Source organism: Lissotriton helveticus, chromosome 7 (assembly GCF_964261635.1).
Source record: "Lissotriton helveticus chromosome 7, aLisHel1.1, whole genome shotgun sequence".
Taxonomy (NCBI): Eukaryota; Metazoa; Chordata; class Amphibia; order Caudata; family Salamandridae; genus Lissotriton; species Lissotriton helveticus.
Genome location: NC_136068.1, coordinates 182,991,842 through 183,019,429, shown reverse-complemented (window position 1 = coordinate 183,019,429; position 27,588 = coordinate 182,991,842). Strand labels below are relative to the sequence as shown.

Below are 27,588 nucleotides of genomic sequence, written 5' to 3'. Positions count from 1 at the left end.
AACCTCGTAACTTGTATTGACGACGTAAACAGAATTTGTTTCGCAGCCCCCTTAACCTGAAACCCTTGAAGGGTGTTTCATCGCCGTCGTTGGCTGATGTTTATTTTGCGCGTTACTTTTGTGCCTGCAGTCGGAAGCCGGGCCTCTCGCTGTTGGGGTGTCGGACCGAGCCTGGAGCTCGTCGCTTGCCGCCTTCCGCCTCCGGGTGAAAAAGCACACGAGCTGGTCTTCTCTGCTCGCCCGATCAATGCTGTTTATGAAGATGAACCTGTTGAACTACCAGTACCTGGACAAGATGAACAACAACATCGGCATTCTGTGCTACGATGGTGAGTCTGGCCGGGCGTTTAAAAAGGACAGGGGATGTCGGTGTATTTCTTTTCCCCTCAGTTGCAGATGATCTGTCCGAGCAACATTATTCCTAGTGAAACATTTATAATTTTAAACCGAGCGAACCGGCTGATGTTTATTGTAGTGAGCAGATTGCTTCATGTCTCAAAACTGCCTTTTTGGAAAGCAAAGTTAGGTCCTGTTTATACAAAGTTAGATAGAAGTAACTGGGTAGTTGACTGCGGGGCACTGAGAGCGCCTCTAAATACATCTGCATTCAGTGTAAGTGTCTGAACACTGGGCAGAAAAGCGTCAGTTACGTGTAACGTCACCCCTAACTAATAGGTCGTGACACCTCTGTTTCAGGGTGTGACTGCAACCATCACGTAAGAGAATAAAACACTGTGCCAGATACCACTGGACTAGCCCCTTCGGGTAGTCTCAGCAAAGAGGCCAGGGATTGAATGAGGACACACTCCGAACCACCCTCTTTTCTTTCAAGGTTGGCTGTTGTATGTTTTGCGATTTTTAGACGGTTCACATTGGTCATTTAAAGGGATTCTGGGCGCTGAGGGGTGACTCCCGGAGCACTGTGTGTTTCATGCGGCGGAAGAGGCCCCGTGGGCAGATCTAGCATTCCTCCCTAGCCCACAGGTACGGGTGGCTCAGTGGTTCAAGTGTTCCTATTTTCAGGGTTTCCCTGGGGTCCCAAGGAAACCACTTGATATTTGCAACCCTGGCCAGACTGATCTGAGAGGCCTGGTAGGGCAGAGGGTCTGCAGAAGGGTCTGTAAAAGCGCCTAGAGGCGATCAGGTCAAAGCAAAGTGCGCGTTTCAAAATTGACATTCATGCTGGAAGTGCACTGTAAGGGCTCAATTGCCGATCCTGTGACTACTGAAGCCACCTGTTGCCGGAGATAAATGCTCTGCTGGTTAGTTACTCATAGTTACTACTTTCTTTTCCAGGCTCCAACCCACGAATCTCTGGGGGTTTGAGCAAGGGAGAAACAAGCTCCGCGTGGCCAAACACACGCCGGCACCCAGAGATTCTCACGGACAGCGGGAGGGGGGCTTGGCGGGCACACGGACAGCGGGAGGGGGGAGCAACTCCGGTAACCCTGTGTATAAGCTGTTTCATGGGGGAGTGGAGTGTGTGACCACGTTACACCTACACCATCTGCAGCAGGAACAGTAACCATGTAAGCTATCTCGTAGGAAGTGAAGCCTGAGAGAGGCAGACTGCATGCAGATCTCTGCAACAGGTACAGTTACCCTCTAAGCTGTCTCATTGGGAGTGGGGTCCGTGATCTGTGTGTTACACACAGATCTCTGCAGCAGGTACAGCAGCCCCATCATCTATCATGTGGTGTGGAGTTCATGTCCTGCATATGAGACACAGATCTCTGCATCAGGTACAGTAATCCTGTAAACTATCATGGGGTGTGTGGAGTTCATGACCTGCATGTCAGGCACAGATCTTTGCAGCAGGCACAGTAACCCCTAAGCTATTGTATGTGGATGCGGAGGTCATGACCTGCGTGTCACGCAGAGATCTCGGCAGCAGGTACAGTGACCCCGTAACCTGTCGCCTAGGGTGTGGAGGTCACGCACAGTAAGCCTGGCACAGTAAGTCAAGCACAGTAAGCCTGGCACAGTAAGTCACGCACAGTAAGCCAGGCACGTAAGCTGTCTTGCAGAGAGTTTGTTTTCATGCTCCTCACACTCTACAGGTAGCGGGGTGGGTCCGGTCTCACTTCTCTTCCGCGGATGCTGGGATGCCCCGAGCTGCCAGACTTGGGGAGGGGGTGGGTGCAGACCGTGCCCACGGCGCCCAGTAGCAGTGCCCACCTCTGCCTTGTCCTCGGCTCTCCTTCCTGCCGTTGGGGCAGGTTCCCCGCCCGGAGTGCTTGGCAGAGGCCACCTCCTCGCCCCCTCAGACTCAGGAAAGCTGCGCTTCCTCTTCCCACCTTTCCCACTCCCCCGCCCCCTCGGAGGGAACAATGAGGGGTCTATCCCGGCTGCCGCGGCCTCCGGTGCACGGGTCTATCCACGAACGCTGGACCAGCAAGGGTGTAACTGCTCCTACACCTGTAATGTCGCGATCAGGCCCGTTTGTTTACTCTGTAAACAGTTTCTCTTTCTCTCGTGTAACACCCGTCTTCAAACATCACTTACACGAGTAAACAGTAAAGTGAAGCTACAGTCTGAATCGCGTGCCAGCCTTTTGTGTTTTACTGATAGATAGCTCAGAGGGTTAAAGCGCTGACGGTCGATCTACCTGTGATATGCAGTTAATACGCTCGAGACCATTATGGCCGACTCAGCCTTTCATGTTTCTGCGGTCGATAAAATGAGCAGCTCGGTTTATGTGGCACATATAATATAAATTCGGCTTTGTTTTCTTAGTAGTATTATTACACTTAAGTGTAGACTGTTTTCTGCATTTAGTTCAATGTACACTGCTTTAACCAGTGTCGCACGTTTAGTTATCATTTTTTCGACTGACAGAGTTAGCGTTCGGGTGGATTGACTTTCTTCTTTAATCCGTCAGCGGTGTCTTGTATTCTTTTATACGCATGGCTATGTTTGTTAGTGAATTCCGTATGTCCGCAGTTTTGGGTCTTTCGTGTTTTTTAGACTCGGATAGAAGGCTTCTTGTGGTGATTATTGAGATAAACAATTGCATGTGCGACTGTTCCTTGTGCGTTGGTTCAGAGTCTGAACCCTTCCCACCGCCGCATGACGATCAGAAAAGGGTGGAGAGGGAAGAAATCGCGGGAATGCCCACGAATCTGGTCCAGCCATGATGGACAGATCTCTGTTCCAATGGCTAGCCTCCATTTATGGAGCTAGCCAATGGAACAGAGGGCGGATTCCCAAGCCACATAGTATTCTCATTAGGTTTTCGCCTGCGCGAAAAGCTGCGCAGTGCGCAGCTTTCACTTAGGCGAAACCTAAAAATGGGCCATGCTGCAAAAATGCCCTCATGGACATCACATAACTCTGAACAAACAATAGCTACTTATGACAAAGCATACATTTTGAAGAACGGAAATATTCAGATTCAGTTGTTATTGTAGTATGATGGGCTGCTGAGGCATTTAAGTAGATAATTAGACATATTCCTCGCGCTCTTAGAAACTCTAATACTGGTTTTAGCAACTTTGTGAAACACCAATGGCCTGAAGAAAGAGTGGAAGCGGGAGCTACAAAATAATAGGTCTGATCTCTCCACTGAAAGTAAGGAAACGTTGATGGGGAGCATAAATTGGGACCACTAGGTAAGCATCCCTGAGATCTAACTGGACCATAAAGTGTCCTTCTATTAAAGAATCCCTTCCTTCTTGAAGAAGAGAAAATTGCTGAATAAACCCCTATGATGAAAGTGAGTAAACCGATTACCCATTTTTGCATTATAGAGCAAATCCCCTGATCTCTAAAGTTTGTTACTGTTCTATGAAAAATTTATTTTTTTGTAAACATCTTTGGATGGCAGTGGAGAAGAACTCTAGATAAAAACCTAAGACAGTCTAAAGAACCCACATTTCTTTTGTCAATTTCTTCTGATTGCTTATAAAATGACAAATTAGTGGAATAATGTTGATGGCTCAACTTGAAAGGAAGACTTTCTTGATTTTCCACAGTAATATTCACGTGGAAAGAGTCCTCTTTGACCCCGACCTCTGGATAGAAAGAAAGGGTGATTTTCTATCATTCCAGGGTCCTCTGCGACAAGGATATCCTTTGTATGGAGCATGTTAGGAGAAAAGGCTGCTGGAGCGGTCCCTGCCTCTGTAAAAAGGTTTGCCTGAAACACTTGTTTTACTAGCTGTTTGGGATTTGTCCAAAGAAGTAAATGTGTTGACAAATCTAGTAACCTCTTTTCCAAAAGGATCCCCACTAAAGGCCTGGCTATATTAGCTGCCAGATCACAAAGATTAGGATCAATACGTAATAGTGTGGGTCGTCGGCTTTTCAGCAGATAGGGCGCAATTGGCATTGCAAAAATACAAATGGCTCCCTGGGCCCAACTAGCTAGAACCCTAGGGTAGCAACCGGATCTATTGCTGTGAATACTAAATCTAGAATTGTCCAAAGCAAACCTGACAAATAAAGGAGTTTATCCTGGCAGGCTTTCCAATACCTATCAATAACCCTTTTTGGGGATTTTTTAAATTTACCCAGAAAGACTAACAACTAAGGTTCTATATATGGAGTTTGTGAAACTTGTGCCGGTAGGGTTGGTCTTTGGGCATTCTTCCAGGAGTCTATTTTGGACTTCATTTGGGAAAGGTTCTATTACCCGGTTTTCAATGAATTCAGCAGCCCACTAAGGGGCCCACTCAGAATGTACAATTTCTTCTGGATCAAACGTGTCTTGAAGAAGAAAAGAAGGAATTTGTGAATTGAAAGATCCTTCTTCTGCAGCATCATCATCATCTTCACCTATCTTCGTTTTTGGTGCGGGTCTCAAAGACCTTTCATTATACTCATCCAAGGTCTCTTATTATAATTTCACGTCAACGTTATATCCAGAAAGTACTCTGCCAACAAAATCATCCTCTTTATCCTGTTCAGTATTTAAGGTAAATAATCGAAATGTGTCCTTTTTAAATTCCCTGGTTCACCTGGTTTCGAGATAAGCCCGTTACTATATTACACTTTAATTTACACATCCTAAACACAGGTGTGCAGTTTGGAACCCCACTTTTGGATATTTAAATCACCTGGTTTCGCACCAGATTTCTACCTTTTAGGGGTTGCAAACAACGATTTTCATTTGGGTCTGGGATGAAAGACAATCACGTTTTTATTTGTCGAGCCATAGGGCTTAAAGTATTAGTAATGCTTTTCTGAACATAGTTTTCCAAAACCTTGTCAAAAAGTAGTTTCATCAGAACCTACAGCAAAATTGTATCATTTTCTTGTGTTAGATCACCTGGAATATTAGTGGAATTATTTCTTGACATCCGTATTATATTTAATATACTATATGTGGCAGCATCAATTAAAACCCCATAGAATATTTAAAATAATAACAACCGCCCGTTTTAGTATAAAGGGTTACTTACTACCGTCACAGTGTAAAACTGTATAAATCTAATATTTACTTTGAGACTGTGGGCCTATGTCGACCTTCATTTGGCACTCCCAAAACACATTGGTGAAATAAACAACACACACCAACAACTGTAATTACATAGTATATTAAAAGCCATATCTAAGTGGTACAAATTTTTGGTATCATATGAGGCTGTCAAACACACAAAAATAACCCACACATGACTTGATGACAAAGTGACACACATGAATAAATAAGTTTGACACTACACAATACAAACAAAAATTGGTTTTAACAGGATAGACAGAAAAAAGAAATTAAAGAAATGAACGTTCTCTCACATATCAACAGTTCAACAAACACCCCATATTGGTATTGGTAACCCTGGTAGTTTCTCATCGCGTGCGGTCGCGAGCATACCCGACAACTCGCAATGAGAAACTTGACCTCCCCGCGTTGAGAATCTCCCCGGGAGGTTTATTTTCCACGCTCGCGATCGGCAACTTGATGTTGCTGATCGCAAACGAGGAACATATCTTGCTGGGATGTCATTTTGCTCAATCGCGGTCGCCAACTTGCCGTTGAGGGCTGCGAGCAAGCAAAAACTGATCGCTACGCTACGCATGTTTGCACTGTGCTACATGCAATTCGTGTAGTGCGAAGTAGCGCAAACTACGCGAGCGTAGCGTAGTATTTCGCCCAGTGTTAGTTATTGCCACTTTTTAGGATGTTTGAAAGGGAACATTGAACGATAGGCTTGCCATCGACATTTTGACCATGTGTGTATGTGGTATTAGTTAGACATTGCGGCAGGTATTCCTCAGGACTAGAAAGTCATGAACAGCCTATATGGGAAAGACCATTATTATGGTTATCCATGATAGAAACATTTAAAAACAAGCATTTACAATGCAACGGTTTAGCCTTCGGAAACGTTAGAGCTTTTGGTATTGTATATGACAAACTTTTTATTTGTGTTGGTTTTGAAAACAGATAAATAAATAGCATTGCCAATAGCTTACTCTGTCGCAAATGCGAGACGTATTGCATTTGCACACACACACCCACACAAGAGCCCCCCCACACACCACACAAGAGCCCCCCACACACCACACAAGAGCCCCCCACACCACACAAGAGCCCCCCCACACCACACAAGAGCCCCCCCACACCACACAAGAGCCCCCCCCACACGCAAGAGCCCCCCAAGCACCACGCAAGAGCCCCCCAAGCACCACGCAAGAGCCCCACGCACACACCCACACGCAAAGAGCCCCCCCCACACACCCACACGCAAAGAGCCCCCCCACACACACGCAAAGAGCCCCCCCCACACACACGCAAAGAGCCCCCCCACATACACGCAAAGAGCCCCCCACATACACGCAAAGAGCCCCCCACATACACGCAAAGAGCCCCCCACATACACCCACACGCAAAGAGCCCCCCCCACACACGCAAAGAGCCCCCCCCACACACACACGCAAAGAGCCCCCCCACATACACGCAAAGAGCCCCCCACATACACGCAAAGAGCCCCCCACATACACGCAAAGAGCCCCCCACATACACGCAAAGAGCCCCACACAGAGGTCAGGGGTGGCACAGAAGCAGAGTTTCACCAGCTGAGGCTCGCATGAAGCCTCTAGCACAGCCTCAGAAACTGGAATGTTTGAAATACCTGTTGATAGCTAATAAAGGTGCCATCAGGGTATGCCATTCCGAAGGAGGGAAGCTGCAATTGCGTTTGCACACTGGCCTCTGATACCTCTGTGCGTGTCTGAGAATCTGTACAGAAGGGGCCAATAGGTGCTCCAGTTGTGCAATTATGCAAGAAATCGTCAGAAGCATGGCATGATCTTGCATAAAGCCAGTGACGCAAGATAATCGACACACAGGAAATGACAATAATAAGCAGTTACATATGCAAAAGAAGGGCAAATGAGAGATCACACAAAAAAGATAAGACACCAGTAGCAGAGGGTGCTCACGTTGCTGATATGCACACCGGAAAATATGGACAGCGAGGGTGATTTGCTTACACGCAGTATGTGCCCGTATCGGTCAGAAAGGAATACACAGTGCTCGTGGTAACCAAGCACAAAAGAGAGCAGAATATACTGCTCACATGCAGAGATGCACACATGACAACACAAGAAAGAAGGGAAGGGTGCTACTACGCAGCCATGTACACAGGAGAGAGAAATGCATATAGGGCTCTTGCAGTGTAATGCACATAGGAGATACAAAAACATGACATGGTTCTTACATGAGACAAAACAGAAATGCAGGATACAATTTCATATTTATCCATTGAGCGGGTACAAAGAGGAAACTGCTCACTTTACTCTTCAGTTCGTCCTCCATAGAGAAATACACAAACCGAATGCAGGCATTGACCGGCGCGTCAATGAGGCGAACAATATCCAGTCTGACTTGATATTGAGAGGACACCATGCCGATGAAGATCTGACCATTTAGTGCCATTCGGGAATCCTCATGTGCCTCTCCAATGCCATCTGGGGATATTTTCAAAGACCAGCAACGTCATATGGAGACTTTTCAGGAACAAGCACCTACGAGGACACAGGGGGCGGGAGAGGACACGGACGGCGGGAGGGGGCGGGAGAGGACACGGACGGCGGGAGGGGGCGGGAGAGGACAAGGACGGCGGGAGTGGACACGGACGGCGGGAGGGGGCGGGAGTGGACACGGACGGCGGGAAATGAGAGATCACACAAAAAAGATAAGACACCAGTAGCAGAGGGTGCTCACGTTGCTGATATGCACACCGGAAAATATGGACAGCGAGGGTGATTTGCTTACACGCAGTATGTGCCCGTATCGGTCAGAAAGGAATACACAGTGCTCGTGGTAACCAAGCACAAAAGAGAGCAGAATATACTGCTCACATGCAGAGATGCACACATGACAACACAAGAAAGAAGGGAAGGGTGCTACTACGCAGCCATGTACACAGGAGAGAGAAATGCATATAGGGCTCTTGCAGTGTAATGCACATAGGAGATACAAAAACATGACATGGTTCTTACATGAGACAAAACAGAAATGCAGGATACAATTTCATATTTATCCATTGAGCGGGTACAAAGAGGAAACTGCTCACTTTACTCTTCAGTTCGTCCTCCATAGAGAAATACACAAACCGAATGCAGGCATTGACCGGCGCGTCAATGAGGCGAACAATATCCAGTCTGACTTGATATTGAGAGGACACCATGCCGATGAAGATCTGACCATTTAGTGCCATTCGGGAATCCTCATGTGCCTCTCCAATGCCATCTGGGGATATTTTCAAAGACCAGCAACGTCATATGGAGACTTTTCAGGAACAAGCACCTACGAGGACACAGGGGGCGGGAGAGGACACGGACGGCGGGAGGGGGCGGGAGAGGACAAGGACGGCGGGAGGGGGCGGGAGTGGACACGGACGGCGGGAGGGGGCGGGAGTGGACACGGACGGGCATTTCAAAGACCAGCAACGTCATATGGAGACTTTTCAGGAACAAGCACCTACGAGGACACAGGGGGCGGGAGAGGACACGGACGGCGGGAGGGGGCGGGAGAGGACAAGGACGGCGGGAGGGGGCGGGAGTGGACACGGACGGCGGGAGGGGGCGGGAGTGGGCACGGACGGCGGGAGGGGGCGGGAGAGGACACGGACGGCGGGAAACGTGCACAGGACAGCGAGGGGGGGCGGAAAGGCACACGGAGGGGGCGGGAGTGGACAGACTTTCAGTGAAAGGGGAGGGAACGGGAAAAAACGTAACTCCGCCCTGGGAAAAAATCTCGGGAACGCCCCCGAATCTGGTCCGGCCTTGACGGACAGATCTCTGTTCCAATGGCTAGCCTCCATTTATGGAGCTAGCCAATGGGACAGGGGGGCGTATTCCAGAGTCCTTACTGAAATCAAGAGATTTCTCTGGAGGCGGAGCTAAGAGCTCCGCCCTCCAGCGAAACCTAATAACTGAGAGGTGGTGTCCTTAAACTTACTAAACTCAGCTTTCTCTCAAAAAGCATGGTCTTCCCGCAGCACGTGGAAAACAAATGCAGCCGGGGAATCTCACTTACTTAAATAAAGAGAGATTATGACGGCCCCTGCGTAAACGTGCATGTCTACTCAGTAAATTAAGTGAACAGCCAAAAGCAGTCCAATAACTCATGTGTAGGCAATAGAGAATGGAATGCCGAGACATCGCATCCAGTGAGTGGATCACTGTGAGCAAAGGTGATATCGTATTAACATGGCAGAGACCACTCAACACATCAATTTTTTCTAAATAGGTTGTTCCATTCCGGATCCAGCTGTCTGCAGTGTCTACGGTACATGCAGAATCAGCGTATAAAATCGATTAAAGTACTGCAGACCATACATTGATCCTGATACATACAGACACCATTTTTTACGCAAAGCAATTGTGTCACCCAACAAAACAAGACCGGAAGGTAAGGCCGGTAAAAAAAAAAAAGATAGGTAACCCACAATCAGATACTTGAGGAGATGAATGTATAATTTGGTGCCAGCGTGATTGACTGATAGTGAACACAACCGGACCATTGGAAAGTGACATGTGTAAAGAAGGAATAATATATTATCGCTGACAGAAGTCCGTGAATCCTGCTTGAAAAAAAAGTCTGGAACAGTTAAACACTTAAAATTAAAGTTACAACTAAAGGCCACATTTTCATTCTGGTGGACATCCCATTTTTCCCCCAGGTCAACAGAGTAAATTACTCAGTCGCCCTGACAGAGGTACCGCCTGACAGATTTAGAAATGACCACAAAGAAGGCAGTAGTCATTTCTTAAAGCGTTGCCAGGAACCGCAGTCATGGCCGTTCCTGTCAAAGCTGTTTGCAGTTTGGTGCAGAGCTCCATCAAACTGTTTTCTTTTTTTATTTCCAAAAAGAAAATCCCGAAGCAGGAATTTCTTTTTTATAAATAAAATATATAATGTCCCCTTACCAGGAGAGTCCTCTCCCTTGGGTGGTGGACATTTTTCATTTTTTTACTACTCCTTACCACTAAGGTTTGCTTGGCAGTGACTCATAGTAACAAGCATTTACAATGCAACGGTCTCGCCTTTGCAAAAGTTAGCGCTTTTGGCATTGTAAATGACAAATGTTTTATTTATGTGTTGGTTTTGGAAACAGATAAATAAATGGCATTGTCATGAGCAGTAGAGAGTGAGTAGTAGAGAGTGAGTAGTAGAGAGAGTAGTAGAGAGAGTAATAGTGAGTAGTAGAGAGAGTAGTAGTGAGTAGTAGAGAGTGAGTAGAGAGTAGTAAGTGAGTAGTAGAGTGTGTAGTAGAGAGTAGTGAGTGTGTAGTAGAGAGTAGTGAGTGTGTAGTAGAGACTAGTGAGTGTGTCGTAGAGAGTGTGTAGTAGAGAGTGTGTAGTAGAGAGTGTGTAGTAGAGAGTGTGTAGTAGAGAGTGAGCAGTAGAGACTAGTGAGTGTGTAGTAGAGTGGTGAGTGTGTAGTAGAGTGGTGAGTGTGTAGTAGAGTGTGTAGTAGAGTGTGTAGGAGAATGTGTAGTAGGGAGTGTAGTAGAGTGTGTAGTAGAGAGTGTGTAGTAGAGAGTAGTGAGTGTGTAGTAGAGAGTGTGTAATACAGAATGTGAAGTAGAGAGATTGAAGTAGAGAGATTGAAGTAGAGAGATTGAAGTAGAGAGATTGAGGTAGAGAGATTGAATTAGAGAGATTGAGGTAGAGAGATTGAAGTAGAGAGTGTGGAGTAGAGAGTGTGGAGTAGAGAGTGGAGAGTCTGTAGTAGAGTGTAGTAGAAAGTAGTGAGTGTGTAGTAGAGTAGTAGAGAATGTGTAGTAGAGTAGTAGAGAGTAGTAGAGGGTGTGTAGTAGAGTGTGTAGTAGAGCGTGTGTGTAGCAGAGTGTAGTAGAGTGTGTAGTGTAGAGTGTGTAGTAGAGAGTGTGTAATGTAGAGTGTGTAATGTAGAGTGTGTAATGTAGAGTGTGTAGTAGAGTGTGTAGTAGAGTGTGTAGTAGAGTGTGTAGTAAAGTGTGTAGTAAGTAGTGACTGTAGTAGATAGTGTGTAGTAGAGAGTGTCTAGTATAGAGTGTGTCGAAGAGAGTAGTGGCTGTAGTAGTGAGTGTGTAGTGAGTGTGTAGTAGAGTGTGTAGTAGAGAGTAGTGACTGTAGTAGAGAGTGTGTAGTAGTGTGTAGTAGAGAGTAGTGACTGTAGTAGAGTGTGTAGTACAGTGTGTAGTAGAGAGTAGTGACTGTAGTAGATAGTGTGTAGTAGAGAGTGTCTAGTATAGAGTGTGTCGAAGAGAGTAGTGGCTGTAGTAGTGAGTGTGTAGTGAGTGTGTAGTAGAGAGTAGTGACTGTAGTAGAGAGTGGGTAGTAGTGTGTAGTAGAGAGTAGTGACTGTAGTAGAGTGTGTAGTACAGTGTGTAGTAGAGAGTAGCGACTGTAGTAGAGAGTGTGTAGTAGAGTGTGTAGTAGAGAGTGTGTAGTAGAGTGTGTAGTAGAGAGTAGAGTGCGTAGCAGAGAGTAGTGACTGTAGTAGAGAGTGTGTAGTAGAGAGTGTGTAGTAGAGAGTAGAGTGCGTAGCAGAGAGTAGTGACTGTAGTAGAGAGTGTGTAGCAGAATGTGTAGTAGAGAGTAGTGACTGTAGTAGGGAGTGTGTAGTAGAGAGTAGTGACTGTAGTAGAGAGTGTGTAGTAGAGAGTGTGTAGTAGAGAGTGTGCAGTGATTTGAGTTTTACATCAAATTAAAAACGGGAACGGAACAAACTCATCCTATACATTATTGTGGTAGGTGCCCACACATATAGGGTTAAATGATGCGTTAGATGCCACAGGTCCCACCAACACGCTTCCTTTATGATAGGAGAATGCCCAACATCGCGGAGATTTGCTCTCTGCTCTTCCCGGATATTTGTATTTTCAAATGTATAATGTTATCCTGCTAAACGAAGACGATGCTCAAACTATAAAAGAAGAGGGTTTCACAGATATGTTAGTCCTTCCGGGCAAACGAAATGACCCAAAGAAAGATCAAGTGACAGTTTAGAGCTCCAAGTGAGTCTTAATAAAATCAGTGTCTGGAACGCATAGCATCAAAAAACGAGCGGGGCATCAAACTGCAGTGTCATTCAATCAAAGCTTCAAGGCTTCTGAGCGCTAGCCGAGAATTATTTTTTGTGAAGCACTAATCACTGTGGAAGGTGCCCCTGCTATCCCAGATGTGAGAAGTCAGTCTGATATGAAAATAAGCAGTATTTGGAATGAATGTATTTGGCAGGGGGAAGGTGGGGCGGCGCAAGACCGTACTGACGAGTGAACAGGAGCCATTTTGTACCGAGTGATTCTGCCTGTGTGCATGTAGACAAACCAGGCAGCAGCATGAGCATGTGATTCGGTAAAATAACAAGCATTTACAATGCAATGGTTTTGCCTTTGTTAAAGTTAGAGCTATTGGCATTGCTCTTGACACTCTGAAGCTCCACTCTGCATTCTGAAGCTCCACTCTGCACTCTGAAGCTCCACTCTGCACTCTGAAGCTCCACTCTGCACTCTGAAGCTCCACTCTGAAGCTCCACTCTGAAGCTCCACTCTGAAGCTCCACTCTGAAGCTCCACTCTGAAGCTGCACTCTGAAGCTCCACTCTGCACTCTGAAGCTCCACTCTGAATCTGCACTCTGAATCTGCACTCTGCACTATGAAGCTCCACTCTGAAGCTCCACTCTGCACTCTGAAGCTCCACTCTGAAGCTCCACTCTGAAGCTCCACTCTGAAGCTCCACTCTGAAGCTCCACTCTGAAGCTCCACTCTGAAGCTCCACTCTGCACTCTGAAGCTCCACTCTGAAGCTCCACTCTGCACTCTGAAGCTCCACTCTGAAGCTCCACTCTGCAGTCTGAAGCTCCACTCTGAATCTGCACTCTGAATCTGCACTCTGAAGCTCCACTCTGCACTCTGAAGCTCCACTCTGAAGCTCCACTCTGCACTCTGAAGCTCCACTCTGCACTCTGAAGCTCCACTCTGCACTCTGAAGCTCCACTCTGCACTCTGAAGCTCCACTCTGCACTCTGAAGCTCCACTCTGCACTCTGAAGCTCCACTCTGAAGCTCCACTCTGCACTCTGAAGCTCCACTCTGAAGCTCCACTCTGCACTCTGAAGCTCCACTCTGAAGCTCCGCTCTGAAGCTCCACTCTGAAGCTCCACTCTGAAGCTCCACTCTGAAGCTCCACTCTGCACTCTGAAGCTCCACTCTGAAGCTCCACTCTGCACTCTGAAGCTCCACTCTGAAGCTCCACTCTGCACTCTGAAGCTCCACTCTGAAGCTCCACTCTGCACTCTGAAGCTCCACTCTGAATCTGCACTCTGAATCTGCACTCTGAATCTGCACTCTGAATCTGCACTCTGAATCTGCACTCTGAAGCTCCACTCTGAAGCTCCACTCTGCACTCTGAAGCTCCACTCTGAAGCTCCACTCTGAAGCTCCACTCTGAAGCTCCACTCTGCACTCTGAAGCTCCACTCTGAAGCTCCACTCTGCACTCTGAAGCTCCACTCTGAAGCTCCACTCTGCACTCTGAAGCTCCACTCTGAAGCTCCACTCTGCACTCTGAAGCTCCACTCTGAAGCTCCACTCTGAAGCTCCACTCTGCACTCTGAAGCTCCACTCTGAAGCTCCACTCTGAAGCTCCACTCTGAAGCTCCACTCTGAAGCTCCACTCTGAAGCTCCACTCTGCACTCTGAAGCTCCACTCTGAAGCTCCACTCTGAAGCTCCACTCTGAAGCTCCACTCTGAAGCTCCACTCTGCACTCTGAAGCTCCACTCTGCACTCTGAAGCTCCACTCTGAAGCTCCACTCTGCACTCTGAAGCTCCACTCTGCACTCTGAAGCTCCACTTTGCACTCTGAAGCTCCACTCTGAAGCTCCACTCTGCACTCTGAAGCTCCACTCTGCACTCTGAAGCTCCACTCTGCACTCTGAAGCTCCACTCTGCACTCTGAAGCTCCACTCTGAAGCTCCACTCTGAAGCTCCACTCTGCACTCTGAAGCTCCACTCTGAAGCTCCACTCTACACTCTGAAGCTCCACTCTGAAGCTCCACTCTGCACTCTGAAGCTCCACTCTGAAGCTCCACTCTGAAGCTCCACTCTGAAGCTCCACTCTGAAGCTCCACTCTGCACTCTGAAGCTCCACTCTGAAGCTCCACTCTGAAGCTCCACTCTGCACTCTGAAGCTCCACTCGGAAGCTCCACTCTGAAGCTCCACTCTGCACTCTGAAGCTCCACTCGGAAGCTCCACTCTGAAGCTCCACTCTGAAGCTCCACTCTGAAGCTCCACTCTGAAGCTCCACTCTGAAGCTCCACTCTGAAGCTCCACTCTGCACTCTGAAGCTCCACTCTGCACTCTGAAGCTGCACTCTGAAGCTCCACTTTGCACTCTGAAGCTGCACTCTGAAGCTCCACTCTGCACTCTGAAGCTCCACTCTGCACTCTGAAGCTCCACTCTGCACTCTGAAGCTCCACTCTGCACTCTGAAGCTCCACTCTGAAGCTCCACTCTGAAGCTCCACTCTGAAGCTCCACTCTGCACTCTGAAGCTCCACTCTGAAGCTCCACTCTGCACTCTGAAGCTCCACTCTGAAGCTCCACTCTGCACTCTGAAGCTCCACTCTGCACTCTGAAGCTCCACTCTGCACTCTGAAGCTCCACTCTGCACTCTGAAGCTCCACTCTGAAGCTCCACTCTGAAGCTCCACTCTGAAGCTCCACTCTGCACTCTGAAGCTCCACTCTGAAGCTCCACTCTGCACTCTGAAGCTCCACTCTGAAGCTCCACTCTGCACTCTGAAGCTCCACTCTGAAGCTCCACTCTGAAGCTCCACTCTGAAGCTCCACTCTGAAGCTCCACTCTGAAGCTCCACTCTGCACTCTGAAGCTCCACTCTGAAGCTCCACTCTGAAGCTCCACTCTGAAGCTCCACTCTGAAGCTCCACTCTGAAGCTCCACTCTGAAGCTCCACTCTGCACTCTGAAGCTCCACTCTGAAGCTCCACTCTGAAGCTCCACTCTGCACTCTGAAGCTCCACTCTGAAGCTCCACTCTGCACTCTGAAGCTCCACTCGGAAGCTCCACTCTGAAGCTCCACTCTGAAGCTCCACTCGGAAGCTCCACTCTGAAGCTCCACTCGGAAGCTCCACTCGGAAGCTCCACTCGGAAGCTCCACTCAGAAGCTCCACTCGGAAGCTCCACTCGGAAGCTCCACTCGGAAGGGGCAAAGATCGGAGCATCACGGAACTAAAACAAATATAAACAAGGCAGTGAGTGCAGCACCGCCTTAGCAGTGGGATAGCAGCCTTGATAACATCGGAGCAGCCCCTGCGCCCGGCCTCAAAACAATAAAGGCAACTCTAGAATGCAGATTTACCTGTATCCCGCAAGTGATGTACGCAGATGGGAAAGAAACAAATAGCAACCTTGGAGAGCTGGCGGGGCAGGCAAACACAGCATCGGGAGACGCAATATAAATAAAATAACAGCTAGTATCAAATTATACAAAAGCCCAACGTAACGAATTGCTCAAAAAAGTCAAACATCATGTGTACATGAAGACGCAATATAAATAAAAAAAAAAAAACAGCCACCAACAGATTAAAGAAAAGCCCCTCCATAGCGGATCGGTAAATAAACTCCAAACGCATCTGTTTATGCAGCATCACACAACCCACATGCCCGTAATATTAAACAAAAAAGTCCAGAGGCAATAATTATCAAGAAATAAAGATTATTTCAAAGTTACCTTGGCGGGGCTTGCTGGGCTTGCTTGTGTGCTTCCCAGAGAGACAGGAGATTGGGAAACGCGCGCGCGCGGCCGGCGCCGATCGCTTTCCAGAGCGTGCGCGTGACATCTCCTGTCTCCTGGGAAGCATAGCCGATGACTATAGTATCGCGCCTGCGCGATGCGCATATGGCTTCGCCATATGCATCGCAGGCGCGAGACCTAAAAAATGGCTATGTATCTGCCCATAGTCTCACCTTACGATGGGCGGACGGACATATAGCAATTTCTCTAACGGCCCTCACTCCGTCGGGCATATTTAAATCAGGCGGGCGGACTACTTTACTATATTGTTGGGGAGAAAACACCATCTCCGTTGCGATGGAGGTCCGTCTCTGCCAACGTTAAAATTAGGCTCTTAATCTGAACATTAATCATAATACAAATATAGACAACAAATTAAAATTAGTACTTACCATGGCCGCTGAACAGCAAAGAAGAGACATATCTGAATTTGTCATCATTGTTTATATGGACATAGTAATGTTGATAGGTCATTCTACTTTGATTTTATGAGACTTTTTTCTATACTTATAGGTATTGTAGTTCTTTCAATACTACAGAGTGTTATGCTATTTTCTTTTTACTAAAAGGGTGCTGAGAAATAAAAGTGAAGTGGAGTCTGCATAATCTGAAGCCTCCAGTCCTGTTACAGAATCATGCAAGATCACATGGACTGAGACCCCAGAGCCTTGCTCTGAGTGGCCACCCAAAGTGCCTCTTCTTTGAGTGGCTATCACCCTCTCTACCAGGGAATTTATGAGACTGTGGGGAATCAGCATATTTCAAAGTGAAGGGACAGTTCTTTAGCCTGTGTACTTCAGGGGAAATGCCTACCAAACTCAATGATGCAGAAATTCCTGTCCATCTTCTTTGGTTAGGGTCATTCACCTACATCTGCGTGGGTTGTAAATGAAGGATTTTGCAACACCATGTGAAAAGTGCAGAATAAAATTGGATACTGCATGCATAGTTGAGAAGAGTGCAGATATAGTGCAGATATAATCCATTTTGTCATCCGTGTAAACCAAAATAAAACTTTAAGCAAGGTTCCAGTGTCTTCCTGTAGAGAGGGTTACAGTATCTGCAGGAGGGTCAGATTCCTCCCTTTGTAGACTGCCAGTAGTTCCTAACATTCTCCTGCCAGAGCACTCTTACCTGCGGTCCCCCATCTTCCCTCCTACCTTATCTGCTTCACAAAGGATTTGGCTCGCTATGTGGTCCCTTCTACACACCTGCGCTTGAATTGGTTGGGACCTGGTTGATACAATTTCAGGAAGGACCACTGTTAACCGTGATCCTGGCATGCGCTGATCAAGCAGTGTGAGATTAGTGGAGTACCCTAAATTGCGAACTATGATAGAGGGTTGCCTGGCTTGCACTGGGGCCAAAGATCATCAAGCTTGGTGAACAGCTGGTTCCCTTACAGAGCAGGGAAGGAGCGGAACACCAGTACAGTTGAAGAAGTGCTAAGTTCCAGGCCAGTGTCTGCTCACTGCTGTCCTCCCACCAGACTGGGAATGAGTCTGGGTCAAGGTTCCTGCTGGAAATGCTGAAGGACTGCCTGGAGAATCTGAAGTGCCCTGCCTGTGGGGAGAATGGTTAGGTGGGCTACTCCTTACAGAGGAGAGCCTGTCTAGAAAGGGTTTATCTGCCCATCTACAAGAGAAACACTTGTAACTATTGCAAGGTTCAGATTCCCCAGGACAAAATGTCATGCAGCTGACATGTAGGAGAAAAACATTAGCCAATATCTGCCCTGGTCATGAACCAGGGCAAAGATTGGAGCCTAGAGCATGGAATGGTATGCCTGTCCCTCCACTCTTTGTCCCTAACCCCCACCCACAGTGCACAAGCAAATTAACATGTGCCTCTAGTTGCCTCAAGAGGACCTAATGGGAGCCACCTACTTGTTTAAAGATTGTCATGGAAGATTTTTGTAGCTGTAGCATCTGCAATGCCACCAACCCCTTTAAAATGTGTTTGGTGGTTGTGCAAGAATTCCTTTTTGAATCCCTGGTTCATTAACTATATTTGTTGGTGGCACTGCTTTCCTGTAGGTGTAGTCACCTCCAGGAGCGGAATAATCCAGTCACAACCAGCAGTGGTGAAATAATTACACTTTTTGTTGACATATTTGATGCAAAGGGATTCCAGCAGATAGGAACATGAATCATCTTCAGTTCTCGAGCCACGTGGCCTTCTGTAATCTGGCATTTTGCTGTTGGGTCAGGGAACTGCTACCTGTACCACAGTGACGGAAATCTTAGGTGAGCTTTTCATCATGCATACGTTTTGTGCATTGTGAATGGTGATTAGAAATAGCAGCCATTGACCAATCTTGGCCATAGGACTCCATTATACCGATAACTATAGTGCCTAGTGCTTAAATGGCATTTGAGCTCTGATCTCTGCCTAGTAGGGTATAGACTTCTGGTTTTCATTCCCAATCTACATTTTATTTGTAGTATTTACTTGAGTGTATAATGCAGTACTCAACTTTTTTCCAGCGTAAAGAACTTTTAAAAGCGGGAATCTTCTTGGGTGACATTACTGAGTTTTGCTCTTTTGAGGGTCTAGACCCTGTTCTACCTTCCTTTACCATTCTATTAATCTAGTTATGTATTTATTTATTTTTGCAATTTTAGGCTATTAACACTAGACCTAATGAGTATCTGTGCACTGCACATAACAAAAGTTTCAATCTGCAAATAGCAATTTATATAAGGTTAGTTTATCAGTAGAACCAGAGTTATGCATTTTTAAATGCTTGACGATGCAACGTGATCATTAAGATCGCGGAACATTACATAGCGGTTTTTACAACGCAAGTTGTTACAACGACTTGCACTGGAGAGCGCTGGACGAATAGTATGATGTACTATTCCAACTCCAGCCTACGTAACAGTAGGGAAGGTGTTGGAATAGTAAATCACACTATTCCTTAGTCTAGAGCCCTGCGACTTGCGTTGTAATAACAGCGAAGTAAATGTATTGCGATGTTTTGATAGCGTTGTAAAGGTCGTTTTCCAAATTTTCAAAGATTTAAATGGAAAAAAAACGCCAAAAAGGCCAAAGGCCCACTCGCTGTTATCTGGTAGTGCGAGACCAGAAGAATGTCACTAGTTCAGGCCAAATACGATAGAGCGCGGGTTGGATACAGGGACAAGGTTAGTCTCACTGAAAGAGTTACCTTCTCTGTCCAGCACCAAGAGTTCAGTTCGCGGTGGAAAGGCCACAGTCCCCAGACAGAGCATCGCTGGTGTTTGTCAAGGTAGCGCAAAGAGCCGGCTGGGCATTGCGGGTGGTCGCTGCTGTAGCGCAAAGGTCCAGTCATCATCTTGGATGGTCAGAGCTGGAGCTTCGCGTTGGTGGTCACCATGGTGGTCGAGGCTGTAGTGTAAATAGTTGGCTCTCCAGAACTTCGTGTTGGTGATGGCTGCGGGTGGCAAGATGTTTGCGCCAACGGGACAGTTCACTGTCGCTAAGAGCCCAAAAACTTCAGGGGAGCTCAACTGAGGTCACACCAAGGGTCGAGGAACAGAGGGGCACCACTTGGGGGGTCAGGTAGGTCCAGTTGAAGGTCAGCTGGGCAGTTGCAGGGAACCTCTTGAACTTGTTATGTCCCTGTGGCTCAGAACAGGAGTTCAGCTGGCTCACCCCTTGAGTCACGTCAGTCTGGGATGAAGGGTGCATGTTTAACCTTTTTTCTCAGCAAACAGGGCAGCAGAGAGGCAGAGTAGCAGGGCAACTGGGTGGCAGCCCTTCTGACAGCAAAGCAGCACAGCATAGGTTCAGAAGGTTACTGAAGAGCTGGTGTCTGAGGTCCAATATTTACACCTGGGGCCTCCTTTGAAGGGGGAGAATATTCTAAAGGTTTCCTGCACCCCCTGCCCTGGCTTCAAACTAACTCCATGGGGTATGCAAAATCATTTCGTACTACAATTCCAAAGACACCAAATATTAACTGTTGACCTGTTCCCATTTTGACATTAGTTACAGCCTATTTAATGTAATATGGTAACTCCAATGTTATCCTATAGGAGAGGTGGGGCTTGAGACAGTGAAAAACTCTTGAATTCGATTCTTCACTATCAGGATATGTAAAACTTAAAAGTACAAGTCCTACTAAATAAATACATTGCACCCTGTCCTCTGGGCTGTCCAGGGCCCACCTTAGGGGTGAGCTACATCCAGGGCCACTGGAATTATGCGGCAGAAGAGGGTCAAGTTATGTGGCAGGGTCGAGTAAATTATGCGGAAAGAAAATGCAAATTATGCTGCATAATGTGGCACAATTTGTAATAGTATTACTTTATTATTTTGTCATTTTTAAACTTGGTAACACTGACTTGGCATTAGTTGTACCTCATTTGTACCTGTTTAGCAGCCAACATTAGCAATAAGCAATAGAAAGGTGATCAGTCCAGTTTTGCAAAGGGCCTTCCACCACACTGCAACACAGGTTGCTGAATTTTTAGCAACTTTTTAACCATTTGAGCTAGAAACCAAATTTGTTTATGTTACAATCTGCATATTATGCGGCAGATGATGGAAATTTGTGGCAAATGCAACAAATCTACAATTATGCAAAAATCGCATCAGCCACCCCATCGCATAATTCCAGTGGCCCTGCCTATATTATTAAAAGGGAAGGTTTAAGCATGGCGAAAGGTTTATTTTGCCAGGTCAAGATGGCAGGTTAAAACTGCACACACAGGCTGAAATAGCAGACCTGAGACAGATTTAAAGGACCTCTTAAGAGGGTTGCACAATGAGAGCTGCAAGCCCAGTAATAGCATTTAACTTACATACCCTGGGTACATGTAGTACCACTTTACTAGGGAGTTACAAGTAAATTAAATGTGACAATTGGGTGTAACCCAATTCTACCATGTTTAATGGAGAGAGCACAAGCACTTTAGCACTGGTTAGCAGTGGTAAAGTGCACAGAGACTTAAAAGCCAACATAAACAGGTTCAGAAAACAGGAGGGTGAAAGCAAAACGTTTGAGATGAGCAAAACCAAAGGGGATGATGGAGGGAGTGTTGAACATTGCAAGCACTCACCCCAATCAACTGATCTGGGTTTAAACCATCATCATTCTTTAGCTCACTCCGCCAGTTTGAGATGACCCTGCTGAAAGGGCCAAGTCCAACACTGACTGTTTACATTTCTTTCTTTGTTTCCCCTAAAGTGTACTAAGGATTCTAAAGACCAAGCCCCCACCCCCTAAAATACAATAAAAAATGGCAAAACCCCAAACCCCACCTGGAGTCTGTAGAGACTGCATCTGCTTTCTGTGATTTAAATTGTGTTTGGGAGAGTGTGTAGAACTTGTTTTGGGGTGTAAAACTATTTTAAGAGTGAAAATAGCATAATTTAGTGGTTTTTCATTTGGCCTTACCTGCAGGGTTGAACAGGAACTGCATAGTATTTATTGGGCCAGTCTGTATCCAAAGGGGTTGTGAGGTGAAGAGCATCTGACTTCCCTCAGCACAAGTTTCTGGTTCAGTAATTGAGCCAGTCACCTGGGCAGACCATCCTTTGCCCCTCACACATTGTACAGCCTCTTATGTTTGGGGATAGAACACTGAGATAGCCACCTCCATTTTCTACTCCCAGCTTCTATGAGCCCTGAACAGCTCAGGGGACAATGTCAAAGTAAAAGTGGTAAAACTGTGCACTTTCTGCCTGCATATTGACTTTAAATCTGCTGTTTTTGTCTACATGTGACTGTTTAAATGACATTCCTTGTTTCCCCTAAACCATACTAAGGTTACTGAAGGTCAAGTGCCCTTCCCCCTCAAATACATGCAAAAAAGATAAAACCCTAACCTGAGTGTGTAGAGGCTGTTTAAGCTATTTTTGTGGTTTATGGTGTTGCCCGTTTGCGCCAATTGCCGCCTGGAAAGGGCTTAGGGCCAGAAACTGTATCTTCACCATAAGAACTTAAGGTAACAATCCACTACTTACATCTTTAACAATTAATGAGCCATAAAACTCTACCTATCCTACAACACACTCCTCATATACAAATACTAATCAACTCTAGATACTAGCAAATCTCTCCATTAACCGTCTAACTTTTCCATACGAAAGCAATCACACCTCGCAACCTATCACAAACAATACAATTAATTAACCACATCCTTACTAACCTACAAACACAACGTCACTCATAATGGATGCTATCTCGAAAAGTCTCCTCCCCCTATGTTCCTAAACCCTGCATGAAAATTAACCTGGTCTTCAAATTAGACAGTGTTCCCTATACTTCCATTCTACTAAATGTCTCCCTCCTTCCTACATAGCAACAATTTAGAACAGGCAAGTCGGGGATTTACACTGAAGGAGAGGCAATCTGCCTGAATCGGTTCTATTGTTATGTATGGCAACAGACAATCATCATTTAATTTTTGGCAGTTTAATAATATATCGCAAACAAAAACAGAATTCTAAACGCTATTTTTGTTTCCGGTATGTAAAACTGCCAAAAATAAAACGTTGAAGCCTGTCACATGCTCAAATGTCCCCCTCCAAATATTAAGGACAAAGCATTAACCTTTGATGTCAGAGGTAATTCTTGGAGGGGGAAATTAGAGCGTGCGTGCCAAATTATGAATCAGGTTTTTACATGCAGGAAATCGATAGACTAGCCTTGAAATCTGTAATCTCCCATCTGAATCGTTAGGGTTGGCATGTATCTCTGTACCCTCCATCCTCTGGATGCTTTATTGTCTGCAGATACTCTAAGTAACATGCCTGTGTATCTTACATTCTCTTATTTTTGCAAATTGCCCTCACAGTACCCTTGTGGCTCGGCAGACTTCCCAAGCCAAATGGGGTTCAGGAATGAGAACGAAGGGTAGATGAGGGCCGCAACTCAACGCAAAAGTGGCACAGATGAAAGGGGACCAGAGATTGTATTGCATTTATATAGCGCTTACTATCCCTGACGAGGCGATAAAGCACTTTTTTTTGGCCGGTGGAACGCTACTGAAGGTTTCCTTTACACTGTGGAGCGAATGGCAACATCCAGAAGCAGGCCAGCGCTGATGTGCTCACATCAGCGGTTCACAGAACTGGTGGAGGCCAAGATGGCAGCCAAGACAGAGTCTATGCAGTAAGAAGCACAGTGGCCAGCTGGAGTGGTGGAAACTGAAAGACAGACCAGTAATAGTGGTGAATTCAATGCAGCCATGGGACCAATGGCATAGGTAAAAGTGGGTTTCCTTCTCACCTGGCTGGGAGCTCAGTGTAGGAGGCCCTTCCTTTCCACGATCTTGGAATTCTTCCATTTGTAACTGTTATAAACACGAATGTTACTTTTACACAAATTAACAATACTCATGTTATCATCATTGGGAGGAGGGGAGGGCTAAACCAGTCCATGACAGAATTCAAATCTATGACCTGCAAGTAGCATACCAGATACCAGGAGGCAGTGTTTTGGCTGGAGAAGAAAAGTCGGAGAGAACTTAGGGCAAGGTAAGAGAGATGGAAGTGAAAACATAAAAGAGAATTTTAAGTAAATATGGAGAAAGTAGTCGTATAAAGTGAAGAGAAATAACCGACATTAAAGTAGGGGGCTAGGGAATGTGTGAAATACCTTAAGACAATGTGTAGAGAATACTGGGGGGGAGGTGGGGTGTTGGATGTTTGAGTGATGGGGAAAACGAGAAACTTGCCAATACACGGAAGAGCAGGAAGGGTTAAGCGATGCCGAATAAACTCAAGAGGAAACGCTGAGTGTGGCGCGGATATGTGTAATTGACTTAGTGAACGGTGGCGAACGATTTGAAATCAATTTTTCGCACTCTGCACGCGGGATAAAGTTCGGCGCCTTTGGACTCTGTACGCTACATAGCTGCAGTTCATGCCTCACTCATGATGGCCGCCTGCCGCAGACTGCAGTGGTGACGTCAATCACAAAAGCTCTGTTAGAGCCCTGAGCTGATTGGGTCTCAATTCACGATCGAGAAAGACAACCTGGGGCGCCGATTGGTGAAAGATAAAAATAAAACCCATCAGACTCCTGGAGTGTGATTGGCCAACAATTGATCTGTTTGGGCCGTCTCGTGCGTCATCCTCCCGGATAAGGAAAGTGGGAGGGAGGATGGGCTGGGGTAGAAGTAAACAAGACTGGGATTTCCGTCCTCAAGGTGGCTGTGTCAAAACAAATATATGTAGCACGGCAGCTTCGGTGTTCTGAAAAGCAAATAGGCAATGCTCTAGGACGAGAAACACGGAAGTACCGCTGTATATGAAACGATGTCTCTATACCCGAGGACATTCTAGTTTTCAATCTAATATCTCTAACCCTGTACATGGCAACAGTTGGATAAAGAAAAGAGAGAGATTTTGAAAAAAATCGATGCGAAATCCCCACTACAGATTCACATTGCAGTGGAGGCAAATAGCACCCCTTACCACCTTTCATGCAAAAAATACTTCACCCTCCCCCTACATGCTAGGGTGAGCCTTTCTTAAAAAGTCCTACCTGCCTGACTGTAATGACTGGAGACATAGGCGTATATATTTTCTTTATTTTATGTCAAAGGCCCGGAGGCCAACATTATGCATATCCTTTATTTTTTTTATTTTTTTTTTTATTTTTTTTTTTATTATAAACTTTTATTCTCCAAACATGCACACACACAGCTTCCCGCCTACAACCCTGGGGCCGGCAGCAAACTAGGATCATGACAATACAATATGCAAGTCGTTGCTCCTGAAAGGGAGAACGGGAGAAAATGTGCCCATCTTCGCTCAGTGTCATCCGTTCCAGGTGACCTAGCTTAATTACAGCAACTACAATCTTTTGCATAGACGCCAATGCCCCAAGCCCCTACCTCCCATTACTTCAGAAGGGTGCGCTCAACGTCTCCCAGTGTTGTATTGATAGTCTCTCGTTGTGTGCGCTTCCGACTTCGTAGTCTAAATCTAATTTTCTTAGCCCAACTTACCAACTAACCCCCCTCCCCTCCCCCCCCACTGCCTGTGCTCCTCCTCCTTTTGGGCAACTGCCTTCTCTCCGTTCTATGTCTCGTGTCCCAGTCAAATCTTCCCGCACACTCCTCATCCGTCCACTCCCTCACTCACCCTTCACTCCCATCCCGAATATCTCCCCGTGCATCTACTCTATGTGTCCTTGGTCCTTAGTATCAGCGCTTCTCGGGCGCCCCCCGTGTAGCCCTTTCTAGTGCCTTGTAAGTGTCTAGTCTTCGTTGCCCCCCCTCCCTTTCTCGCTGCCCCTCAGTCTCCTCCTGATCCTCAACCGCGTCGCTCCTTATCGACCTGTATGTCATGTATTGGTCCCAGAAGTTCCGCGGCCTACTTACAGGGGGTAATAGTTCGCTATACAGCTGGGACTGCGTACAACTGTACAACATCTCCCTTTCCCATCCACTTTTAGTTGGCAGCGGGCCACGCATCCAACGCATCGCAATCGCTCTCCGTGCCATGAGTAAACCTATGCCAGCCAGGCGACGCGCAGCTGGAGGTACACCTCTGGTGTGTCCCAGCAGAGCTAACGCCGGGTCCACCGGGAGTTCTATCTCTAGTACTCGCCCCAGCTCGAGAAAGACCTCTTCCCAGAAGTTGTTTATTCCTGGGCAGGACCAAGCCAGATGCAAGAAGTCCGCCACTGGCGCACTGCAGCGTTCACATTCGGGCGTTTGCCGGAGACCATATCTATGCAAACGTTCCGGAGTGTAATACACTCTTTGGAGAAATTTAAACTGCACAAGCCTATGCCTAGCATTCAGCGATACCTTTTTCGCATTTAGGCAGCAATCTCTCCACATTGTGTCGCTTATCTCCGTCTGTAAGTCTCGTTGCCACGCCTGTCGGGCCTTCGAGGGTTCTTGTGCTCTGTGATTCTGCCCCATCCTATATAATCGTGCTATCATCTTGCCGCTCGATTTCGTTTTTATTACGTAAGACAGCTCTGGTATTTCTGTGGGTTCCTCCATATCCGACCCCAGCAGCTCCTGCAGGGCTGTGCGGACTCTGTGCAGATGGAAACGATGCAGCAACGTCTCCGAGTTCTGTGGAGGAGCAACCTGTTCCCAGCCGACTACCTTCCCGTCCTTGAACAGGTCCCCTAGCGTGTGTATGCCTAGCTGACTGAGGGCACGCGTGACCCCCTTTTCTCGCAGCGGAGGTATCCAAATGGCCCATTCAATTGGAATCAGGGGGGAATACAGCAGTGTGCAGTCACGGCTTCTGGCCAAGGAGTGCCATGCGTGATTCGTAGACTTAATAGAGTCCAGAGTGCCCACATGTCACGTGACCGGTGCAAACACCGTCGCCGCTGGCTGGAGGGGCTTCGCAAACAGCGTTTCTAGGATCACGTGAGGTATATTGCTATCCCCGTGTATCCAAGTGTGCAAGTGCGTCGCTTGTGCCACCCTGTAGTACTGTTCTACGTCCGGTGCCCCCATACCGCCTTGCTCATAAGGTAGTGTTAGGACTTGCCACTTAACCCTCGGTTGCTTACCTCCCCATGCTAGCCGCGTGAGGGTCTGGATTAGCGCTTTAAAGAACGCCTTAGAGAGGACCACCGGTAGGTTGGTAAAAAGAAACAAGAACCTCGGAAGTACCAGCATTTTCATGAGTGCAATGCGGCCCGCAAGTGACAGCGGCAGCTGGCACCACCTGTCCACATCTTCAGTTAATTTCATGTAAGCTACACCGTAGTTTTCCCTGATCAGTACCTCCGGGTCTGGATGTAGTCTGATGCCTAAGTACCTAACCGGGTCGTCGGACCACTGCAATGGGTAGTCCATGTCGAATTTAGTTGTCACCGGAGTCAACGGGAATGCGACCGATTTGGACCAGTTCACCTTTAGACCGGATAGGGCTCCGAACTGTACCACTTCCCTTAGCACCGGTGAGAGGTTAAGTTCCGGGTCTCTAACATACAAAAGCGTGTCGTCAGCATAAGTGGATATACAAATCTTATATGTTGGGAAATTAATACCTTCATTACTGTGGTATTCTCTGAGTGCACACGCTAGTGGTTCCGCCACTAGAGCGTATAGCAGCGGGGAGAGTGGGCATCCCTGCCTTGTGCCCCTGCCGATTCCGAACGCCTCCGTGACCGTGTCCCCAACCCAACTCGCAGCCTGGCCGTTGGTCGGTAATACAGTGCTCCTATCATTTGGAGGAAGGGTTCCCCCAGTCCTAGTTTCCGTAGTACCCTGGACAAGAAAGGCCACTCCACGGAGTCGAAGGCTTTTTCCATATCCAGGAATATCGCCAATGCCTTATTCTCCGGCTTCACGTGTTGCATCGTCCCCAGGACCGTCCGAATGTTGTACGTGAGGTTCCTAGATGGGATAAAACCCGCCTGTTCCGGG

At 47.0% G+C, this 27,588-nt stretch overlaps 1 long non-coding RNA gene across 1 annotated transcript in view; it reads right to left on the bottom strand.

Moving 5' to 3' along the window:
• The window catches only part of LOC144766692 (uncharacterized), a 33,760-nt gene extending 9,684 nt beyond the window's left edge, over positions 1 to 24,076 (bottom strand). Inside the window, exons 1-2 of the long non-coding RNA XR_013597884.1 lie at positions 24,043 to 24,076; positions 23,466 to 23,529 (exon numbers count right to left, since the gene is read on the bottom strand). This is a non-coding gene — a long non-coding RNA (uncharacterized LOC144766692). The remainder of the gene's footprint in view (positions 1 to 23,465; positions 23,530 to 24,042) is intronic.
• Between the last annotated feature and the right edge of the window lie 3,512 nt (positions 24,077 to 27,588).